General features: G+C 37.8%; 1 protein-coding gene across 4 annotated transcripts in view; it reads left to right on the plus strand.

Moving 5' to 3' along the window:
* Positions 1-21,827, plus strand: part of LOC148038399 (uncharacterized) — a 121,525-nt gene that overhangs the window by 84,511 nt on the left and 15,187 nt on the right. For all 4 annotated transcript variants that reach the window (XR_015689485.1, XR_015689481.1, XR_015689482.1 and 1 more), the window contains exon 11: positions 20,659-20,709. The gene's annotated coding sequence lies outside the window, so the exon portion shown is untranslated. The remainder of the gene's footprint in view (positions 1-20,658; positions 20,710-21,827) is intronic.

A 21,827-nucleotide genomic window follows, 5' to 3' on the forward strand; every position in this document is an offset into this window, starting at 1 on the left:
TGTTTTTGAGATGACATAGTGTGTAATATTCACTTACATGCCTTCCATAGCTATGGAGGAAAAAGATATCCCATTTGGGCAGCTTAGAAGCTTACATAGGTTTGGTGTTTGTAAATAATTCTAATCTTGATTCTCCATACTCAAGATTAAACAAGGAGTTGGTGTTTTAGGTGTTTTTGAGAATTGTTTGTCCAAATATAGCCGATAATACATTGATATGGAACAACCCTTTGGTTGTATAAATGTTGGTTTTTTAACCTCAATAGCTAGCTAAGATAGTAAAGGGTCTCATTTTGTTATTTGTATATTCTATTTTTGCTAGAAGAGTAGTACAAGGAAATATAAAATTGTAGAAGATAGAGAAAGAATTGAAGAATTTAGGAAGAGTCCATGGAAGTTGGTGTATGGGCTAAACTAGAAGATGATTGATGAACAATGTGTACAGTATGAAGGCACTGTGTGGAATGATAAGACTTTGCTAACAATGCTCTATGACGAATTGAGTATACAATGGTGCAAATAAACAATATGCTTTGTGGATCATAGGGATATAGGGTGGGGGAGCAAAGGTGCATGATTCAAGATTGTCTCAAGGTTGTGAAAGTAGCGGTTTTTAACATAGGTAGTTGTGGAGTGTCCTTGTGTGTATGCCTAACTACATAATGGACCTTTGCCATCTATTAAATCTCTAGAATGAGTCAATATGACATCAATAATTCCTTCTGGGTCAAAGTTCTTGAATAATAGTACAAGGCTCACAATGGAATTGGAAAAGAGTTTTGTTTTTCGGCTTTTTTACTTATAATTTTCGTTGGAATTGCATACCCATATAGATGTGTATATATATAATACATTCGTAATACATACATTTTTATAGAGGTCCATATTCACATTTTTATACATTTACACACGTATGCATTCATATATATGTATACACACAAGAAAAGCATAATTGTATATGATTTGAGATAAGATACATAAACTCAGTGCTTGAAAGTTATGGCTAAATTATAAGTAAGAAAAGAAATCCCAAATAAAGAAGAAAAATAAATTCACAATGATCCTATCTCGAGTGAAAAGGTTATGGCCACCAGGAACGGGAGTGGGAGTAGTGAAGCGTATAGGAAGGAGAAGGCCCCATTTTGGGAATGTGACATTAAAAAGCAGGTAAAACTAGCTCATAACTATTCAAGGACAACTATTAACAAACAATTAATGCTAGCAAATGCTTGTTAGCATAGGGTAAATACTCCACACAACTACTTAAATACACTTTAAGAGTATCACTTTAAAGGCCATATTGTACTCATAAAGCTAAATGAATAGTGGAGCATCCTTTAAGGCCATTTGATGTTGCAAAATGAGTACATACTATATAAGTAAGAGTTGAGTAAAGCAAGGCTTAAGCCTACATGCAGACAAAGCTTGAAGTACATATGAAAAAAGAGCCAAGGCTAGTACATGGGGCATTATTAGGCCACTCTATAAGGTCCTTTACACTTTAAATTTTGCCTCAGGGGTGATTCTTTGCGAGGTGTTATTGATAGATTGTATTGCTTTCCTTTTGTAGTAACTTGAAAGACTATTTTTACTTGCTCAAAACAAAACGATTGTTTTGTAGGGAAATGAAAACTTCAAGATGGTATTTTTGCTAGTCCATTGTATGGTGTATCTTGGGGTTATCTCCAAAGTTTTTCACCTTGTTTTGCCTATTGTCCATGTTACCTTTTTACTCTCTCTCTCTCTCTCTCTCTCTCTCTCTCACCATCAAAGCTCTTCTCTTCCTCCATCGTCCTTGTTTTGTTTTTAGTTTTTCTTCCCCTCTCGTTTATTTTCTTCTTTTTTTGTTTTTCTTGGTTTTTTTCTTTTTCCTTTTTTACATTCCTTCTTCTCCTCCGAATTCTTTGCTTGCATGCCAATCTACTCTTGACATATATTGAAGTATGTATGTATGGATCTAATGTTAAAATTTCAAATTCAGCTGTAGCTTTCAAAATTTGGTATGAAGTTGGAAACCTTGTTTTTTGCAATTCTCATTTTCCATGTTTTCGAAACTTGGTGGTACTATTTTTTCTTTGAACAAAGTGTCAATAGAGAGAGAGAGAGAGAGAGAGAGAGAGAGAGAGAGAGAGAGAGAGAGAGAGAGAGAGAGAGAGAGAGAGAGAGAGATGACATGACATATGTTAATGTCTACAAATAGGTCAAAATAACCTATGAGACCATGAGTTGCAATCATTTGTATGATGGTATAACTATCTCGAAAGAACACTAAATGAAAATTTAATAAACAATACACGTAGACTAAAAGCTAGAAGTAAGAACTCTAACAGGCAAATAAAAACCTCTAGATGATACAATCTCATAGGGATATGCAATAATTTGTTGTATTTGCCTATGAAAGTGTCATTGACACTTAAGTCGGGGTTTGGGACATCTAGATCAGTTAAGGTGGATGGTGGTGGGGATTGTAAAGGTTTAGGCCTAAATTCGCTCGGAAATAAGGGAAAGAGAAGACAGATGGAAGAAAGAGATGCTGGAACAATAATTGTTGAATATACAATAGAACATAAGAAACGCATAAACCCTATGAACAATTGTCTCTCTTTTGTACAATTGCAATAAATCCCTTCAAGTTAAATGTAGTGTGCCTAAGACGATAGCTTAGGCAAACTCCACTTAAAACGATAGCTCAGTATCACTCTTCAACACGAAACAAATTATAATAGCAACTACAAAGGAAAACTTGGAAGTATTGTAGAATACTCTTGCCAAAATAGCTTGGATGTGCATTAAACAACCAAGCATTACTTTAGTCCTCTTTGTTTGGTAGAACCCTGCGGGATCTCTTCAAATACAGTCATACAAATACTTTCAATCATCACGTATAGTAGTAGGTAAATATATCTTCATATGTATTTCAAAAATAACTTGGCATGGCATGCCTTTTTGGGCTAAACACACTCGTAAAGAGGTAGAGTCACTTGTCTTTACTTTTGCCTTGTTAATAAAAAAAGTATATCGCTTATTTATTTGCCTAGGCTTGGCAAGGTCTCTATTATAACCATTTATAGTAGTTTGGATTGGCTTGCACTGTTGCTGTTCTTGCGTTTTGTCTTCCAAACTTTTGCCGTTAACTTTTTATGTATTCATTTTTTTTTCTATGCTTGGCTACAACTTGTTTCAACCATAACTTTTGCATACAAACTTAGAATAGGGTCATTTAGGATAAAGTGAAAGAAAAGACAAATGGAAGAAAGAGATACTGGACAAGAACTCTTGAATATACTATAGAACGCAAGAAACATATAAATCCAACTAACAACTACATTACTCTTTTGTATAATCACAATAAATCCCTTCAAGTTGAATATATTGCGACAAAGATGATAACCTAGCAAACTTTGTCTGAAATGATAGTTCAACACCACTCTTTCACCTTAAAAGAATTACAACAATAAATACAAAGGAAAACTTAAAATTAGTGTAGAATACTCTTGGGATATGCATAAAACAAATTCAAACCACTTTAGCCTTTTTTATTTGGTAAACCTTGTGAGATCTCTTCAATTATAAAATGAGACAAATCTCTATTTGTAACCATTTATAGTAGTTTAGGCGTGCTGTCACTATTGCTTTTCATGCGTTTTACCTTTCAAACTCTTGCGGTTTACTTTTTTTGTATTTTTTTTTTTGGAAACTTGATTGCAACTTGTTTCGACCATATTATCTTAGAATAGTTGGAAATATTGCAAACATGTCTCTTTTTGATATTTTTTGGCTTGGAAGACTTATACCTGTCAGAATAAGTCCTTGCATGTTGTTAAATCCACCCAAAGATCTTATTAAGTCATTAGAACTTCATATTAGATACTCAAATTATCTCAAATATCAAATTAAAAAAAAAACCCTATAAGACTCCATGCCATGTATCTTTGTATAATGGTATTTTCTATGGCTTTCCTCCATTGAACCTGTATCATATGACAACAGCTCAATTGGTCAATATCCCTCGTATGTGTAGATGACTGAGATTGTGGTTGTGTTGAAACCTCATGGGTCTCTCTCGTTGCAATAAAGAAATCTGTAAGTTGCTATTGGGTGGGACCTTGGTGTCTTGGAGGAGTTGTACTCTCGAGGAGTGAATCTCGAAGTTGTATCTCTAGGAGGAAGAGACTAAAATATTGTTGGTTAGTGAAATCCATGACTCTAGATAGTGGCCCAAACCCATTGCTAAATAGATGGTTGAAACAGCCTTGGATTTTTTAGTATGTTGAGTATTGATAAATATAGAGCTTGTTTGTCTCTAGCAGTAGCTGACATATCTAACATGTTCACTCTTCTAGTGGTATGTATCTATATGTGCAAGTCTCAATCTCGAACTGGTGTAAAGACCAATAGTATATCTAATCCCATGTGAGAGATGAGTGTCCATGTATCTTGGGTAGACAATAAATCCATCATCTACAGTATGGAGAAGGTGCTTGCTATTGAAAGCCATCTTCGTTGCTAACTCTTGTACCGATGCCAACCATGCCCTCTGGATGTCTAGCTAGGTGAGATCCATGCTGATAACCTTGCCAATTTGTGAGCGGCTCAAGGTTAGCAATGATGCATTAAGGGAGTATTCGAGGGGGGATAGCCTATCCATGCTAAAGCCATATAACTCAAACCACAAAGAGGAATCAAGAGCCAACCATGCGTATCTATGTAGCTACACCTATGAGCACATCCTCTCCAAGCCACCTAGTATTACATAACCTAGTGGTAGTCTACTATCTGTTGCATGCCTCATAGAGAAAGTGGGACCTTTAAATAGTATGCCCAAATATGTATATGAAACTTCTCATGCCCATACATGGGTTTAGGTATTGATCACTTGACCCATCATGGTGTCATATTAAACACATGACCTGGGTTTTACCAAGGTTCACTGAGCACCTACTATATAATGCATAAGAGTGTAATGCATTCAAATATCTCTGTAGTCCTTATGGAAAATTGACTATCAGTATAGTATCATCTGTATAGAAGGGGGGAGGTATCCAAGTGCTAGCTAGTGGAGCTCCTCGTCTCTCTCCTCTATGGGATATGTAGTTGGCGATCCCATTAATGTATATGCTAAATAGTGTTTGAGAGAGGAGGCAACCTTACTTCATTCCAATGGTGGAGTGCATAAGAGTTGAAGGGCCCTTAGATGCCTATACTCTGCCAACAACCCTCCCAAATGCGAAACCCCCCCAACTCAGCTCCTTGGACACTCCCATCGCATGTAGTCTATATATCAGTCTATCTCTTGGCATAATGTGGAATGCTTTGCGAAATCCACAAAGCAGTAATAAATCCATCGACAATGAGCCTTGCCCTCCTCAATGACCCGGCTTTAAGTGTGAGGATGTGATGCATTATAGAGAAGCCTCTCTTAAGGCTAGCTTGTCCCTATGCTATGAGCCCCCATGTGTGCCCATCTACTCAACTCTTGCTCAAGAATGGAGGCATATAATTTAGGAACTATGATAGTCCTTGATATAATGGGATCTCGACTTGAGGATATGCTCAATCAGGTTTGTGCTCCAACTATGTGGAAGGCTGTCTTCACACATGGCCTTGTTAAACATGTAAGCTAGGAACTCTTGTCAATCTCTAGCATGAATTAGGTGCTCGGTTACTAATCCATCATGATCATAAGCCTTGCCTTTGTTGAATTTGTCAATAGCCTCACCGACCTTGTTCTTTGTAAAGAAGATAGTGGTCTTTGGGAAGGTTTCTGGTAGATTGGGTGAGGAGGGTGGCTTGCTATTATGTAGAGAGTAGTTGTATACTGCTTTCATGTACCATGGGATATAATGGGTGTGGCTAGGCAATGCTTTGTGAAAAGTCACTAGGCCTCTCTAGAATCCGAACTTAGGAATAGTTGATATAAGTCTCTCCAACTAGGCTAGTCTATGTGTCATGCCATCTCCATGAGATATCTCCCATACTCTGTATCTTCTTCGATGTCCTTTCCATTTGTAACTTTGCCATATCTTGGTATTGTATTATCTCCTCAGATGTATCAAAGAAAGACACCTAGTGGGAGGCTGACTTGGCATTAAGTCTCCTAGTAGGATGACATCTCCCTCCCTTGAGAACTCCAAAATATCCTTATCCAACACTATAAATGGTGATGTTCATGAGTGTGTCTAACTCTTTGGTGTTTTCTTCCACTTTCTCATGTATTTTTAGTCTAGTCACCTGAACATGGAGTGCTCTTGGTTTCTGTTTGTGTTGCTTGTGTCATTAATTGTGGCTATTGTGAATGTATTTGTTGATAGTGTCCCTTTCTTTGCAATATGAATTCATTGATTCACTTTCTCTACTTATTGTCCAGTTTCTTGAGCATCTCTGCATCTCTGCCCAAGATACGGTCTCATTTGTCATCCCTTCTTCGTTCTTTTAGTTTTGTTGGACTTCTTTCTCTGCCCAAGATATGGTCTCAATGTGGGTAATCTCCTCGATCATGTTGGGTTGGATTTCTCCTTCTTTCAATTTGGGAGTGAGTTGCATGTCATTGAGTTGTTGCTTAAGTGATTTGATCTCCTCATCTCGAGCTTCAATCTCTAATTCAAGCTTTTCAATCTTATTTCTCAGGTGCCTATTCGCTATGGTTAACCCATTGTAGTATTCTTTTTTGATTTTGTTACTAGCATTTGTGATTAGTAGCTCGATTTGGACCTTTTCCATGCTGTGTTGTTGAGTTGGACCTATGCGAGAGTTCGATTTAAGGTGCTTAGGGTGGAGGGGTAGTTGATTGAGCACACATTAGTGAGGGATAGATGATTAGAGCATTGAGATCACCAGGGGGAATTGAGAAATTTTAGATTTCTTTGTTGTAAACCCTAATTTACAGCAGAAATTAGGGTTGTAACAGCCTTAGGAAGCGTGTCAAAAATTGGAAGCTCCAAGACTTGGATTCAATAGGGTGAAGCTGTTTTTAGCATATTCAAGTAGAGGGACCAACTAATCATTGAATTTGGGGCATTTTATATCTCCATCAAAGCGGGTGAAGGCCAATTGATTGCTCGAATAAAGGGGCAAATGAGAATGAAGACTTGCTGGCCATTTTGGATAGCAAGAAGAGTTGGCATAGCGAAAGGGATTGGGAGAATCCCATTGTACATCAATTTCTTCTTCAATTAAGTTAAAAAAATTCCGAAAGGAGTGCCAATTTTGGGGCCAACAGGATGTCCAATGTCCAAGATTATATGATAAAGTGTACATTTGAATTTTGTGAAATTGTTAATTGCTGCAAATAGTGCTTGATCAAGTTATTTACGATCCTATTCGAGAAGGAAGACTGGTTATATGGTTTCATTGTAAGGATACCACTCCATCCCTTGATTTGGTGGGCCGAAGGCACCTAATTGAAAGCCAAAGCTTTGTGCTAGTACAGATTTTTACTCTCAGCTGAGAGATTACAACAATATGTCTTCATATAGTGAGATGGACTCAAGCAATGATGATGGCTCTCAGTAAGAACATTCACATAGGAATGAAGAAAATGCAATGCTTGATCTTGGACAAGGCTTAGCTTAGACCATGGACATCAAGCTGAAAATGTTGTTGTTAGGCAAGATGCACGTCCTCCAAGGCATAAGGAGGGTGATGACTGGGAAAGTGAAGAGGAATTTGATGACCAGTTCAAGAATCGGATGAGGACAACAGTGAATCTCTTTACTGAATTAGCAAAGGATTCTCAATTTACCCGATTTTTGAATGCTCCAAAGAAGGACATCAAATGCAAGAAAAAAAAGACGTATTCTACACCCCCAGGACATAAAGATGCACCAAAGATAATGCCAAACCCTTCATTTCAAGCTTCCAAAGATGCTAATGAAATAAAACAGTTGATACCTATGGGGCAAGGAAGACAAATGCAAGGCCATCACGGAAGTGCCAATCCAATGGATTTTGGACAGGACCGCACACAGGAATGTATTGCACAAATCCCTATGGTATGCATCAACCAATGTATGGTGTACAAGGCCTAATGTATTCGGGTATGGCTGGAAATATGCAAAACCCTGTGTACGGCAGCAATGGCTTGATGCGTAGGGCACAAAGTAGCATATTTTGATATTGCATTTGCACCTTCGAATGATTATGGGGCGCTCAAGGAATAAATGTTGGTCATGCAAACACTCCATTTGGTGTTGATTTTGATGTAAATTTAGCAAACGCACCCTTTTTACGAGAGTTAGTGTATGCTAACTTGACACCCAAAGGGGCAGCAAAAGACTATGATGAGGGCGAAAAAATAGTGAAGTTTGAGTCCTTTAGTGGTATATAAGATTGGTTGAAAGCTTAGACTCTCATTCAATAGTTTGATGCGGCCTATTTAGGGGGGAATTTCATAGTCCTTGAAGATTTGAAAGACAGTCACTTTCTTGAAAGGGAATGCATTATAGTGGTGGTCTAGTCTTTTGATACAAGGTAGAGCACCGTCAATGTGGATACAATTCAAGCAAATGTTTGCATCGAATTGGTTGATAAGTACATTTGAGGTGGAGATCATTCATGAACTTCTAATAAGCTGGATGCTAAGGAATGCCCATGAGATCCGCAGCTTCTTGGGTTTATGATATTACTACAAGAAGTATGTATGTGGGTTTCTGAAATTGCATCTCCATTGCATGCCTTGCAAAAGAAGGATATGCCATTAAGATGGACATTAGTGAAAATTTCAGCATTTGAAAAGTTGAAGAAAAAGATGACTTCATATCATGTGCTTATATTGCTCAATCTAAGGAAGTCATTCATAGTTGAATGTGATGCATGTAATAATAACATTGGGGCTATTCTTATGCAAGACGATAGAGCTGTGGCTTATGAGAGTTTAATTCTCCATGGTGCAAAAAAGAATTTGCAGGTCTATAAGAGAGAGCTCTTGGTTGTAATTCATGCAGTCTACGTGGAAATATTATTTTCTAGGGCTGATTTTCTAATGCAAACAGACCACCAAACTTTGAGATACTTTTTGACGCGGACAAAGTTGTCAGAGAAGCATATGAGATGGGCAAATTTTCTCTCTATGTTTCATTTTCAGATTGTACATATTGATGGTCAAAAGAATGTTGTGGCTGATGCACTATCATGTAAGCCATAAATTTCAGACATCAGCATGGTTTATGACATTCAGTTGGATGCCATGAAAGAGTAATATGTTGCTGATTGTGACTTTACTAATGTTTATAATCAGCTTTGAAATGGCCAAAGGCATGACTAGTTTGTACTAAGAGATGGATTTCTGATGATGCATGGACGATTGTGTGTCACAAAGCAATTAAGGCCTAGAGTTATCATTGAAAGTCATGCTTCTTTGTATTGTATGCAGGAGACAGAGCTATTGATACCACGGCGAAGGTAGTGGAGCATTTCTTTTATTGGCTAGCTTTGAGGCATGATGTAGAATAGTTTATTAAGAGATACATTGTATACTAGAAGTTAAAGCATGATAAGTAAAATATATTGGGTTTGTTGTAGCCCTTGCTTATCCAAAGCATTGCAATGGACTTTTTTTTTTGAGCTTGCTAAGACATCTACAAGGAATGATGGGATATGGACTATCATTTGTAGGTTTAGCAAACAAGCCCATTGCATTTCGGTGAGGAAGAAAATAATGCTGGGAATAAAGGACCATCGTGCCTTTTATATGTGCACGGGTGTGAACATACCCTTAGCACATTGTACTTTCATATCTATATCTATCTAAAAACCTAAAGTGATACACTCGTCATTGACCGACTGGTCCTGCTCACTCTTTTCACTACTCTGCATTCTCTCTATCTTTGTTGCTGTGTGTAACCACTGTGTGTCTTAATCCTCGCACAACCGGGCGCAACAAACTGGTATCAGAGTTGGCAAGGAGCGCACGCTTCTCGAGACAGCTTAGGAGTTACAAGTGTCGTAGGTGGGCAGTAATCGACAGATTTGATGAGCAGTAGACGACAGCTTGCAATCGTCACTGTAGGGCACACGACAAGTCATGGATGTTAGAGAGTAGGCGATTGTTGTTGCAGGCATTGCGGATGCAACAAACGAAGTCAAACGGACAGATAGGACAACAAGAAATAGTATAAAGCCATGTTGTCAGAGATGGAATCACTTGAAAAAAATGGCACTTGGGTTTTAGTGCAGTTGCCTAAAGGGCAGAAAACCCTTTTATGCAAATGGGTTTAGAAGATGAAAATTACTTTTGAATCCTCACCAAAGTACAAAGCAAGATTGGTTGCAAAAGGGTACAAGCAGGAGCATGGAATTGACTTTGATGAGATTTTCTCTCATGTAGTCAAGATGACTATATTGAGAACCATTTTGGGCTTGGTTGCAGTTGAAAATGGGTTTACCCTTCCATGTAAATGGGTTTACAAGATGAAAATCACTTTTGGTTCCTCACCAAAGTACAAAGCAAGATTGGTTGCAAAAGGGTACAAGCCGGAGCATGGAATTGACTTTGATGAGATTTTCTCTCCTGTAGTCAAGATGATTACATTGAGAACCATTTTGGGCTTGGTTGCAGTTGAAAATGGGTTTACCCTTCCATGCAAATGGGTTTACAAGATGAAAATCACTTTTGGTTCCTCACCAAAGTACAAAGCAAGATTGGTTGCAAAAGGGTACAAGCAGGAGCATGGAATTGACTTTGATGAGATTTCTCTCCTGTTGTCAAGATGACTACATTGAGAACCATTTTGGGCTTGGTTGCAGTTGAAGATATGGAGCTCATACAAATAGATGTAAAGATTGCGTTTTTACATGGTGATCTGCATGAAGACATATATATGCAGCAGCCTGAAGGGTTTGTTGAACAAGGGAATGAAAAAATGATATGTAAACTCAAAAGGAGTTTGTATGGGCTGAAACAAGGATAAAGAGAATGGTATCATAAATTTGATGCATTCATGCAGTCCCAAGGGTTTTATAGAAAACAAGTGGATTACTGCTTGTACACGAATAAGGCAGCAGATGACAGCTTGATTATCTTGGTTTTGTATGTTCATGACATGTTGATTGTTGGCAGGGATACTCATGCCTTGGACTCACTGAAGCAAAGTCTTCATGGCAGATTTGACATGAAGGATCTTGGTGATGCAAATCACATCCTTGGCATGCAAATACTCAAAGAAAGATCGAAAGGCTTACTCTATCTATCTTAGCAAGAGTATATCTCTAAAGTTATGCAACGTTTCAATATGGAGGGCGGGAAAATAGTTGGGGTTCCATTGCCTCTATATGTAAAACATAGTACAGAGGACAACCCTACATCTGATGATGAGAAGGTTGAAATGGCCAAGATACCATATGCTTCAGCTGTTGGCAGTTTGATGTAAGCCATGGTTGCTAAACGTTCTGACATTGCCTTTGTAGTGGGAGTGGTTAGTAGATACATGGCAACCCCTGGCAAGAAGCATTGGGATGCGGTGAAAGGTATTATGAGATACCTCAAAGGCAGAAAGGAGTTATGCATCTGGTTTGGAAAGTAGAAAGCATTTGTTGTTGGCTTTACGAATGCAGACTATGCTGGTCATGCGGACTGTAGGAAGTCCACTTCAAGGTATGTGTTTACTTTCATAGGAGGAGCAGTCTCTTGGATCTCCAGGCTACAAAAGTGTGTTGTATTGTCTACTATAGAGGCAGAGTAAGTTGCTGCCATTGAGGCATGCAAGGAGGCTTTATGGCTTTCATGTCTGGTGGGAGAGCTTGGCATCACAAAGTTACCTGTTCTCCATTGTGATAGTCAGAGTGCTATCATGCTAGCATGTAATCTTGTCTTTCATGCAAAGACAAAGCACATACAGGGGAAGCACGACTTTATTAGAGAGGTACTTGACAGTAAGAGCATTGAGCTCGTCGAAGTGTATACAGATGACAATCCTGCAAACCTTCTCACGAAGGGTCTTTCAGCAGAGCGGTTTGCTCATTGCCGATAGATGATGGGAGTTGGATAGATATATTTATTTCAGCTTTCTACATACCTAGACTTAGCTGATTCTTTTCTTTTCTTAAGGCACATTGCCTTTAGGTGCGAGGTTATGGGGAATAAAGGACAATCGTGCCTTTTATATTTGCACGGGTGTGAACACACCCTTAGCACATTGTACTTTCATATATATATATATATATATATCTAAAATCCTAAAGTGGTACACTCGTCCTTGTACCCACAAGTCGTGTTCATTCTTCTTACTACTATGCACTCTCTCTATCTCTGCTGTTGTGTGTAAGCACTGCGTGTCTTGATCCTCACGCCACCGAGCGCAACAAATAAAGATTGATCATATGACACGATTGCTTTTGTAGCACATATTTAAGTATCATGGTTTGCTAGAGTTGATCATTAGTGATCCAGACCTTGGGATGACCAGTTTATCTTAGAAGGGGGGACTTGCGAATATGGGTATCATGTTGAAATTGTCATCATTCTTCCATCCGTAGACGTATGGTCAGTCTGAGAAAGGAAACTCCATAGTGTTAGATATTTTGAGGTGCTATGTTTCACGCCACAAGACATAGTGGGAGCAGTATTTGTGCTTGGTTGAGTTTGCTTACAATAACACAATGTATAGTTCTATAAGCAAACCTCCATTTGAGGTGGTTGAGGGTGGCAAGAAGGTACCACCTATTGTGAAAACTAAGCATAAGATCTTTGAGGCTGATTGTTATGTGAAAAACCTGGATGTAGCCTATGTAAAGATAAAATATGCACTTGAGAGATCGCAAGAAAATCAAAAGAGAGTAGCTGATTGCCACAAACGTGCTTTGTAGTTTGTAGAGGGTGATTATGTATTACTGTGTTTTGAAAATACAAGGCAAAAAAAAAAGAAAGGAAGAGAGATTGTATTCGAAGTTAAGAATGAGATACTATGGTCTCTTCCAGGTATTGGAGAAGATAAGTGATGCGGCATATCAGTTGAAATTACCTCCATATTGGCGGATACACAATGCCTTTTATATTAGTTTGTTGAGGTCTTTTCATGGGGATGTGTTAGAGGATATATTTGTTGAAATTTAGCCTGATGTTCAGGAGCTGCATGAGATTTTGATACCTGAGCGAATTTTGGCAACAAAAAAAAAGAGTAAAAGATAAAGTTTCTAAGAGATACTTGGTGAAATTTTAAAATTATTCATCGATGGATGTAAAATGGATGGAAGAGGATGACTTGGCAAACCATCCTCAATTGTTGCAGCTTTACTTAGATGCCTTTTGGTTAGAGCCAACTTGGACTCTGTCAGGTCCAGCAGAGCAAGGGTTCGGAGTATTACCCGATACTAAGGAGGGAGGTAGCACTTCCACTCCTGCAGTTATGGACAACTCTCGTATGTAGTGGATCTCAGATGTATTTAGCATACATCCCAAGTATTGTGCTGATAATATGTTTGCCATGAGGTCACTACTTAGTGTACTAGTTAGTATGAGATGAAGGCAGGTGAGTATGAGTTTCATCTAGGCACTAGAATTAGACTTTTGCATAAGCTTATGATCAATTTAACTTAAACTTTTACCTCAATTTAGAGACAAATTTTGATAAGTTTCAGCTAAGTTTTTTATCAGCTTGAGAAGCGTTGATTGTCACTTTTGGGATTGGTTTCGTATCAATTTTTGCATTGATAGTTGGTCAAGTTTTTGCAATGAGTTTGAGAATAGTTTGGGGTCACATTTGCATTAGTTTGTGATCAGTTCTCAGATCAACTAAGTGATCAATTTATGATCAGTTTATGTTGAGTTTTCAATGGTTTATATCTAGTTCCATGGACAACAATGTATGTTATTATACAATTGATATTTTAGCCATGGTTTATGCTTGGTTATGCTATGCTATGGTTTGGTTTTGCCAAATGAGTTAAGTTCATGAGAAATAGACATCACATGATAATCTAGCAATATTTTTGAGATGCTTTGTGAGTCTTATGTTATGTTATGATTGGTTGGCAATTTTTAGCATGTGTTGGGCATATGGAATGGTTGAGCAACAATACACAATGCTGTGTTAACTATGATGTCTTGTGGAAATTCCAATCCACTATTTTACTCTTCATGCATTTGGTAGTGCAATCAAAGCTAGTGAAGGCCAATTGATTGCTCGAATTAAGGGGAAAATTAGATTGAAGACTTGCTAGTCATTTTGGACAACAAGGGTAGTTGGAATATCAAGAGGTTTTGGGAGAATCCCATTGTATATCAACTTTTTATTTAATTAAGTTAAATAAATATCGAGAGGGGCGCTAGTTTTGGGGTCAACAGGGTTTCCAATGTCCAAGTTTATATAGTAAAGTGTGCATTTGATTTGTGAATATGTTTATTACGGTAAATAGTGCTTAATCATGTTATTTACGACCCTATCTGAGGAGGAAGGCTCGTTACAAATAGATAAATGAAATGAAATGATTTATTAATATCTACAAATGGCCAAAATGACCTATGAGACCATGAGTTACAATGATGTGTATGATGGTACAACTGTTTGACCAAAATATGTAGCACAAAGCAAAATAAGAAAGGAAACTAACTATGGCTATGTGTAAAACATAGAGCTCTATCTAGTAACAATGAGGTCCAAATGGTACAATCTCATGTGGGTATGAAGAGCCTAGCTCTAGCCCGAGTAATAATACCTTGTATCCGCTTATGAAGGTGTCGTCGGTGTCAGTGTCGAGGCCTAAGATGTCTGGATCGGCAAAGCTAAATGGCTCAATCAATCTGTACTCCTTGTCTGTGTGTTGAATGTGGTGGTGAGAGAGGCTCTCGTGTGGAATGTGGTTGTAACTGTATTGAAGTCTTCTCAGTCTCCTTTGCAAAGAAGTTTACGAGCTGCCTCTGTGAAGGTCCTCGGTGTCTTGGAGGAGCTGTGCTCCTGAGGCGTATGTCACGAAGTTGTTGTATCTCAAGAAGAAAGAGGCCAAGGCATCGTTGATTGGTAAAACCCATGACTCTGGATAGTGGTGCAAATCCGTCTCTAAAAAGAGTGGAAACGGTCACAGACCCCATAATACGTTGGGAAGCAACATATACAATGGTCCTCTGTCTCTGTCTCTAATTGGCATATCTGACATATGCGCTCCTCTGGTGGGATGGATCTATATCTGGCACTCTCAATCTCTAGCTAATGTGAGGAGGTGCGCAATTGACCAATAATACATCTGATCCCATGGGCAAGGTGGGTGTCCATGTATCTTGAGCGAACAATAAATCCATCATCTGTAGTATGAAGAAAATGCTCGCGGTAGAAAGCCATTGTTGTCCCTAGCTCCTGCTCGGGCATCAACAATATCTGCTTGATATCCAATTGCGTAAGATCCATCGTGATGATGTTGCGAATCTTTAACTTGCTCAGATAAAGAGATGGTGCATCAAGGGAGTACTAGAAGGGGGGTAACTTGTCCATGCTAAAACCATACAACTCAAACTAGGCCGATATTTGTGCATACCAACATGAAGTATTACCCTCTCTGGCAAGCTGCCTGGAGGACTCATGGGTCAATCGTGTATATCTATGTCTGGGTAAGTCCCATTGGCTATGTATGTATGTGATCGATCGGGTAAGGGCCTCTACCACAATCCGTGTAGTTGCTAGTTCGACTGTGATGATCTCATGTGGCACTCAGGCCTTTCGTACGATCATCGTGGATATCATGGACACTAAAGGTTTCTCCATCGACCTCCATCCGTCATAAGTGCGCCTTGATTTGCTACGGTGGTCAAGACTGGGCCCCATATTTGTACTCCATAAAGTAGTGTGGATGTGACTAGTGTATCGAAGAGCCATAGCTTGGTGCAGGGTTCTTGGAATGGCACTTGTGAGCACATCCTCTCCAAACCACCTAGTGCTGTGTATTCGCGAGTCAGTTTAGTGTCTGTTGCCTCTTGCATGGATAAGGTGGGCCTTGTGAATAAGACTCCCAGGTAGTATTAAATACCATCACGTTGGTTTTACCAAGGTTCACTGAAAGCTCAGTGTCCAAAGTATAGGAGTGTAATGCATCCAAGTGTCAGTATAGCCCCTTTTGAGAGTCAGCTATCAATACAATGTCATTTATATACAATGGGAGAGGTATCCAAGTGCTAGCTAGTGGAGCTCCTCTATCTTCTTCTTGTGAAATATAATCAGTAGTCCCATAAATGTACATACCAAATAATGTCGGAGAGAGGGGGCATACTTGCTTCACCCCAATGGTGGAGTAAATAGGTGCCGAAAGGCCCTCAGTTGTCCGGACTCTACCTCAAAGGTCTATGTGAGAGAGAGAGAGAGAGAGAGAGAGAGAGAGAGAGAGAGAGAGAGAGAGAGAGAGAGAGAGAGAGAGAGAGAGAGAGAGAGAGAGAGAGAGAGAGAGAGAGAGAGAGAGAGAGAGAGCGATGCATTATGGTTATTCTAGATGCCTCAAAGGTCTATAGGAGAAAGAGATGCACTTGAAGAATTTAGCTACAATCCACTTTGGGCTACCTTTGGTACAAAATGAAATCCAAGGTGCTACTAATTTAAAAGAAAAAGCAATGAGAGCTGTTAGTATTGCTAAATGTATCATGATATCGAAGTGCCTCAATGCTTAGATTGTGAAAACTCCTCTTGGATGGCTATATGTCCATGATAAATTACTCATTTGCCCTCTTCTTGAGCCACCTTCATCTTGGCAACTTCATTTGATCATATATTGTCAAAGGAGCTCATTGCTTAGGCTTTTTGAGCTCTATGGTGGGTTTTCCACCTATATAAACTACCCATTTGCTCTGATTTCTAGTTGCCTTCATCTTGGCACGTGCTTTTCTATGTGAATTCTGTGCTTAAACTTTTGAGCTCCGCAAATAATGGCTTTTTCACTTTGTTAAACTATTTTTTGCCCTCTTTTGTAGCCACTTGCATCTTGGTTATTTCACTTGGTCGAGCTTTGAGCTATGGTAATGTAAGCTCACGCACGATCCATGTTTTGCTTCCATTAATGAAAGGGCATTCTCTACTTTCAAGTTGTAAATGTGTTGATATAGGTGTTCCTCTCATGGGCTTGACTCTTGATTGTGTGGTGATGGAAAGATTGGTGAGGGAGGACTCTTGATTGTGTGGTGATGCAAAGATTGGTGAGAGAGTCTTTGGGTACATCTCACTATTAGGGCAAGAGCTAAGTTAAAGCCTCACCCTTAGGCATTGCCCTTGTACTATAGGGGAGATGATAAGGAAGCTTAGAAAACACCCTAAACTTGTGCACACACAAAACCCTATATGGAAAGTAAGGGGATGAAATGTAAAACAAATTGAAAAATGCAAGAAATATACAATGCGCTCTTGGATAGAGAGAGTGAGTGGTTGGAATGGTCTTATACCACGGGTTGGGATGTATTGGGGGGGGGGGGGGGGGGGGATGTTCTTTAAGAAACATTTATGTTTACGTCCTTTAAGATGTTTGTCAAAGATAATGTGAAATGTGAAAGAAGCATGCCACATGCACCACCTTCAAGCTATACTTTAATCTAATGTGCTTGTATTTTCACAAACAAATGTACAATTACATTGATGATACGTCAAATTTTACCATGCAAAGTAGACATGTATCCCAATGAGTAAACCACACCTAGAGTTGAGCAATGTACATACTAGATGTGCATCACCTTTAAGACATACGTTAATCCAACGAGCTTCTATTTTCACAACCGAATGTACAATTAAATTGGTGACATGTCATATTCTACCTTGGAAGGTAAACATGCATCCCAATGAGTAAACTACACCAAGAGTGAAGTTGTGTACATACTAGATGTAGAAGTTGAGTAAGTGGCATGGTGGAGCAAATGTGTTTAGCTCATCATTGGAGAAGCCACCATTCTTCCAACCAAGACTCTCTCTCTCTCTCTTCCCCCCCCCCCCCCCCTTTCCCACAAAAAAAAAAAAATAGATAGTGTGCTAAGCTTGCTTGGTATTGTGATTACTACGAGGGGGAGGTTTTAGCTACCATCATGTATGTCGTTGAGCCTTGGTCTTTGAAGGGAAGGTTTTATTTTGTAAACAAATTCAAGCATTTGGAACTTGGCTATTGAATTTTATTGAGTTTCAGATGCACTCATCCATGTTGTTTTGGAGTCTTGACTTGTTATAAGCTTCACTCTTTAGATAAGCTCCACCCATGCATTAGATGGTAGTAGTGCCATGTCTTTTGGTTGTCCATCTTCAGTAAGTAGCACTTCATGGTAGATCATTTTCTTATAGATTTAAGAGTGTCAACTAGTGCTATAACGTATTTTGATATAATGTCTCACCTTCTTAATTATGGACATTTTCTTGAATACTATTTCTTTTGTGGAGCATTATGTCATGGGGTGAAGTCATGGACTTTTATGATGGCTTTTGTAAGGCCTCTACAAAGGTTGGAGTAATTCGTGTACTAGATTCAGTTGTTGTAGCCAAACGGGCTTTTTGCTATGCTTTGAATGTAAGGACCAAGTGTTAGCGAATGATTTCCCTTTTTGTGTGAGGCTCATCTACACTAGTATGTGGTACATAAGAAGTCTCCTTGATTTTCACATTTTTCATTTTGACAATCATTAGCAATTGCATGAGTAACTTACATAGGCGACTTTGTTCACCATGGTTGGGACGTTTACCACAGAACTCCATGTAAGCATAGTTTTGACTTTGCTTTGAAGACTCAAGCTCATGGTAGAAAACTCCATGTAAGCATACTCTTAAAAAATTTAGTTGATTCATGTATTTCCAAAATCTTGGAAATGGGGTTGCCATTTATATATTGTCTCAAAAGTTATGCCCATGTAAAAGTAGATGAGTGCGTAAGTGAAAATCATGTAAGGTGGTTTGAAATCCTTGTCTTTATTTTTTATTTGTGACCCACCAACTTGCATACTTAGTTTCGAGCTATTGCATTATTAGAAGCATAACAATGATTAACATTAGTATCCAGAGTTGGTTTTAAATTGTGTATTTTCAAAGGTATTTATGGGACGACAATTTTTGTGATCTAGTCAATTTTATGGAAACTAGATTAGTTTGTTAAGGCCTTGTTTCAAAATGTAGATTGCTTTGTTGGTTAAAACAATAATTGTTATTCTCTTTGAATGTCTCTACTTGTGTATGTGAATATTCTTTTAACTTGATGGGATTGGATCTTTTCAGTTTCTAGACTTGTATATATTTGCTTTAGAACAATAGCAAACCTCATTAGCAAAATGGCTAAATGGCTTTGGTTTCAAATTATCCAAGCCTTGAGAGAAATCAATAAGACGTTTAATCCATTGACATGGATTAGCAATAATTAAGCTAGGCTCTTCAAAGTGAATATGTTGCATGCACCATTACAATTGCAGAACTAGATAAATAAAAGGAATGTATCTTGGATAGATACTACATAGGAGAAGTAGCCCTTAGGAAGGTTTGATGATTGATCTCATAAGAGGAAACCATGCACGTCTTATGATCAAAGTTTCATGTAGTACTATTTAAAATTTTCAAAGTAAAAGGTGGGATGACATTATAGCAAGAAATATTGAGGTTAGTTCCAGAATTGATGCAAAAATCGCAAAGGTTGCATATACCATGATAATGTAGGTTGCCCAAGGTTGGCAAAATTTGAGAAATTTCTCATTCCTTAAAAGCCATGTGAAAGAAAATAATGACGTTATGCTCATAGTATAATAGTTAAACAATTAAGTGATGCTAATTTAAGTTAAGTCACAAAATAGCACTTGTACATATTAGGCTTATAATGATAGCTTGCCATTACAAAGTCATGGCTTCATACATCCAAAATTAGAGTTTAGTTATGCTAGTATATCATATAATCAAGTGTTTGCTTGATGATGAATCATGACTAGAGTTTTGCCTTGAAGCTTCTATCTATATTTCCTTTGTTCACGAGACATTTCTTTTGCTTTTGATTATGAGGTTTTTATTGGTATTGGATTTTGTGTTGGAAACCACACTTTCTTACATACATGGTTTTCAATAGAGGTGCTTCATGTTAGATCCATAGGTATTTGTTTGTGGGGTTTTGAGAGCTAGGCTCTTAGATTGAACTTATAATTATTATACGTTAGCATGTAGACATATCTGAATTTTGAACTTACTACATATGTGACATCTAATATGTATGGTAATTTTTATTTTCTAGGATCATACCTTGCTCATTGTTCTTGAACATGCTATAATTGACCAATACAAAGTAGGAGCCATTTACATGAAACAAAGTGCATTAGTACTTCACCCATTATTATATGACTGGCTTTTCATGATGTATATAATGAGCTTATTAAGGACTCTCAATAGTTTATTTGATAGGTATGCCACCAAACGTACTCATTTGTTTGTTGGGTTTAGAAGTACATTTGTTCACACTTGTCTTTGGGATGGTAGTTCATGACATTATGTGCCTTCAAGAACCATGCTTAGAGTTTTGTTGTGCTTGAATTATTATTATTTGAGTGAATTTGTATATATTTGACTTCAATATTTCTCCACGTGTATTCTCTTGTTTTAAAATTAGCATGGTTGAATGTTTGTCATGCTTGAATTCATCAAGTTTTTTAAAGAATTTGTATGTCTTTAACTTCAATTTTGTTCCATGTGTCCATATGTGTCTTTCAAAATTCATCAAGTCGTAAGGACTTACTGTTTCATATTTTTGTAGGTCTCTACCTTGAGTTGAGATTGCGCCTAATGTATAACAAGTTCAATACAAGTAAGTTTGCTGACTTCATTGTGTGTTGACATAGTTGAATGTTTAAGTAGTTATTATGGGGTTATTTTAGGTTAGTACTCACGTTACTTGCCATATTTTCTTTTTCACATGTCTATGCTCTTTGAGATGTTTCTTTTGGCTTGGCTATGTTTGTAAAATAAATGTTTGATTCATAGAGACTAAAAGGTTTAGTGTTCAACTACAAGACATGCAAAACAAGGGTTTCTTTTTTTCATTCTTACCATTAAAAAGATAACAACTAGTATGGTATCATGTCAATTGTTGGGAGGGAGAAAATGAAGATAATATGTCAAATTCACTCAAATATTATTCAAACCTCCATTACTTTTATATTGATTATCTTTATGTTCGCTAATAGTGTACATGATGAATAAGAAGCAATAGCTTACATGAAAGGAGTCTAAAATAGACACCTCACAATCCAAAATAGCCTTTTCTTAGTTTGTTTCAATTTCAATTCTAATATGGGTGTCTCTAAAGTCCTCTTTAAATAACACAACAAAACTAACATAACCTAGCACCTAGAAAACTAGTACCTATGTAGAAAATGTTAAGGAGAAAGATAAGTGGAATTGTTGTAAGGAACAAGGTAATTTTATAAGAGATTTAAGTTATTGGAGAAGAAAGCAAATAACTAGACAAGTGTGATTGTTGCAAATGCGTTAAATGGACATTACTTTTAGGATGTATCTTTGCATAGAATGTTCATTTGGTTGGAAATGTTTATGCTCAGTACGTTGATACTAGCATTGAAATCACACATTCTTTTATTGTATTGTATCCATTCAAACATTTCAACATTATATGTGCCAGGGGTTAGTAATAACTTGAAATTTGTTTCTATGTGTAGTTACTAAGATAAGCTTAATGGTTAAGTTTGTAGATGTGATATACATTGTTCATGATTTGAGTGACAATGATGTGATTATTGCATCACATTTCTTGGAAAGGAGTGTAGATAATTGTGTGCATCTTTGACATAGAGATCGGATTGGTAATTCAAGCTTGTGCCATCTAATATTCAAGTTAACCTATATGCACAAAAATTGTATTTATAATTAGGGGAGTCATACACTCCAATTGTCAAGGACATTTGG

This window comes from Lygodium microphyllum, chromosome 3, assembly GCF_053477565.2.
Source record: "Lygodium microphyllum isolate KBCC chromosome 3, Lygodium_microphyllum_v1.1.10, whole genome shotgun sequence".
NCBI lineage: Eukaryota > Viridiplantae > Streptophyta > Polypodiopsida > Schizaeales > Lygodiaceae > Lygodium > Lygodium microphyllum.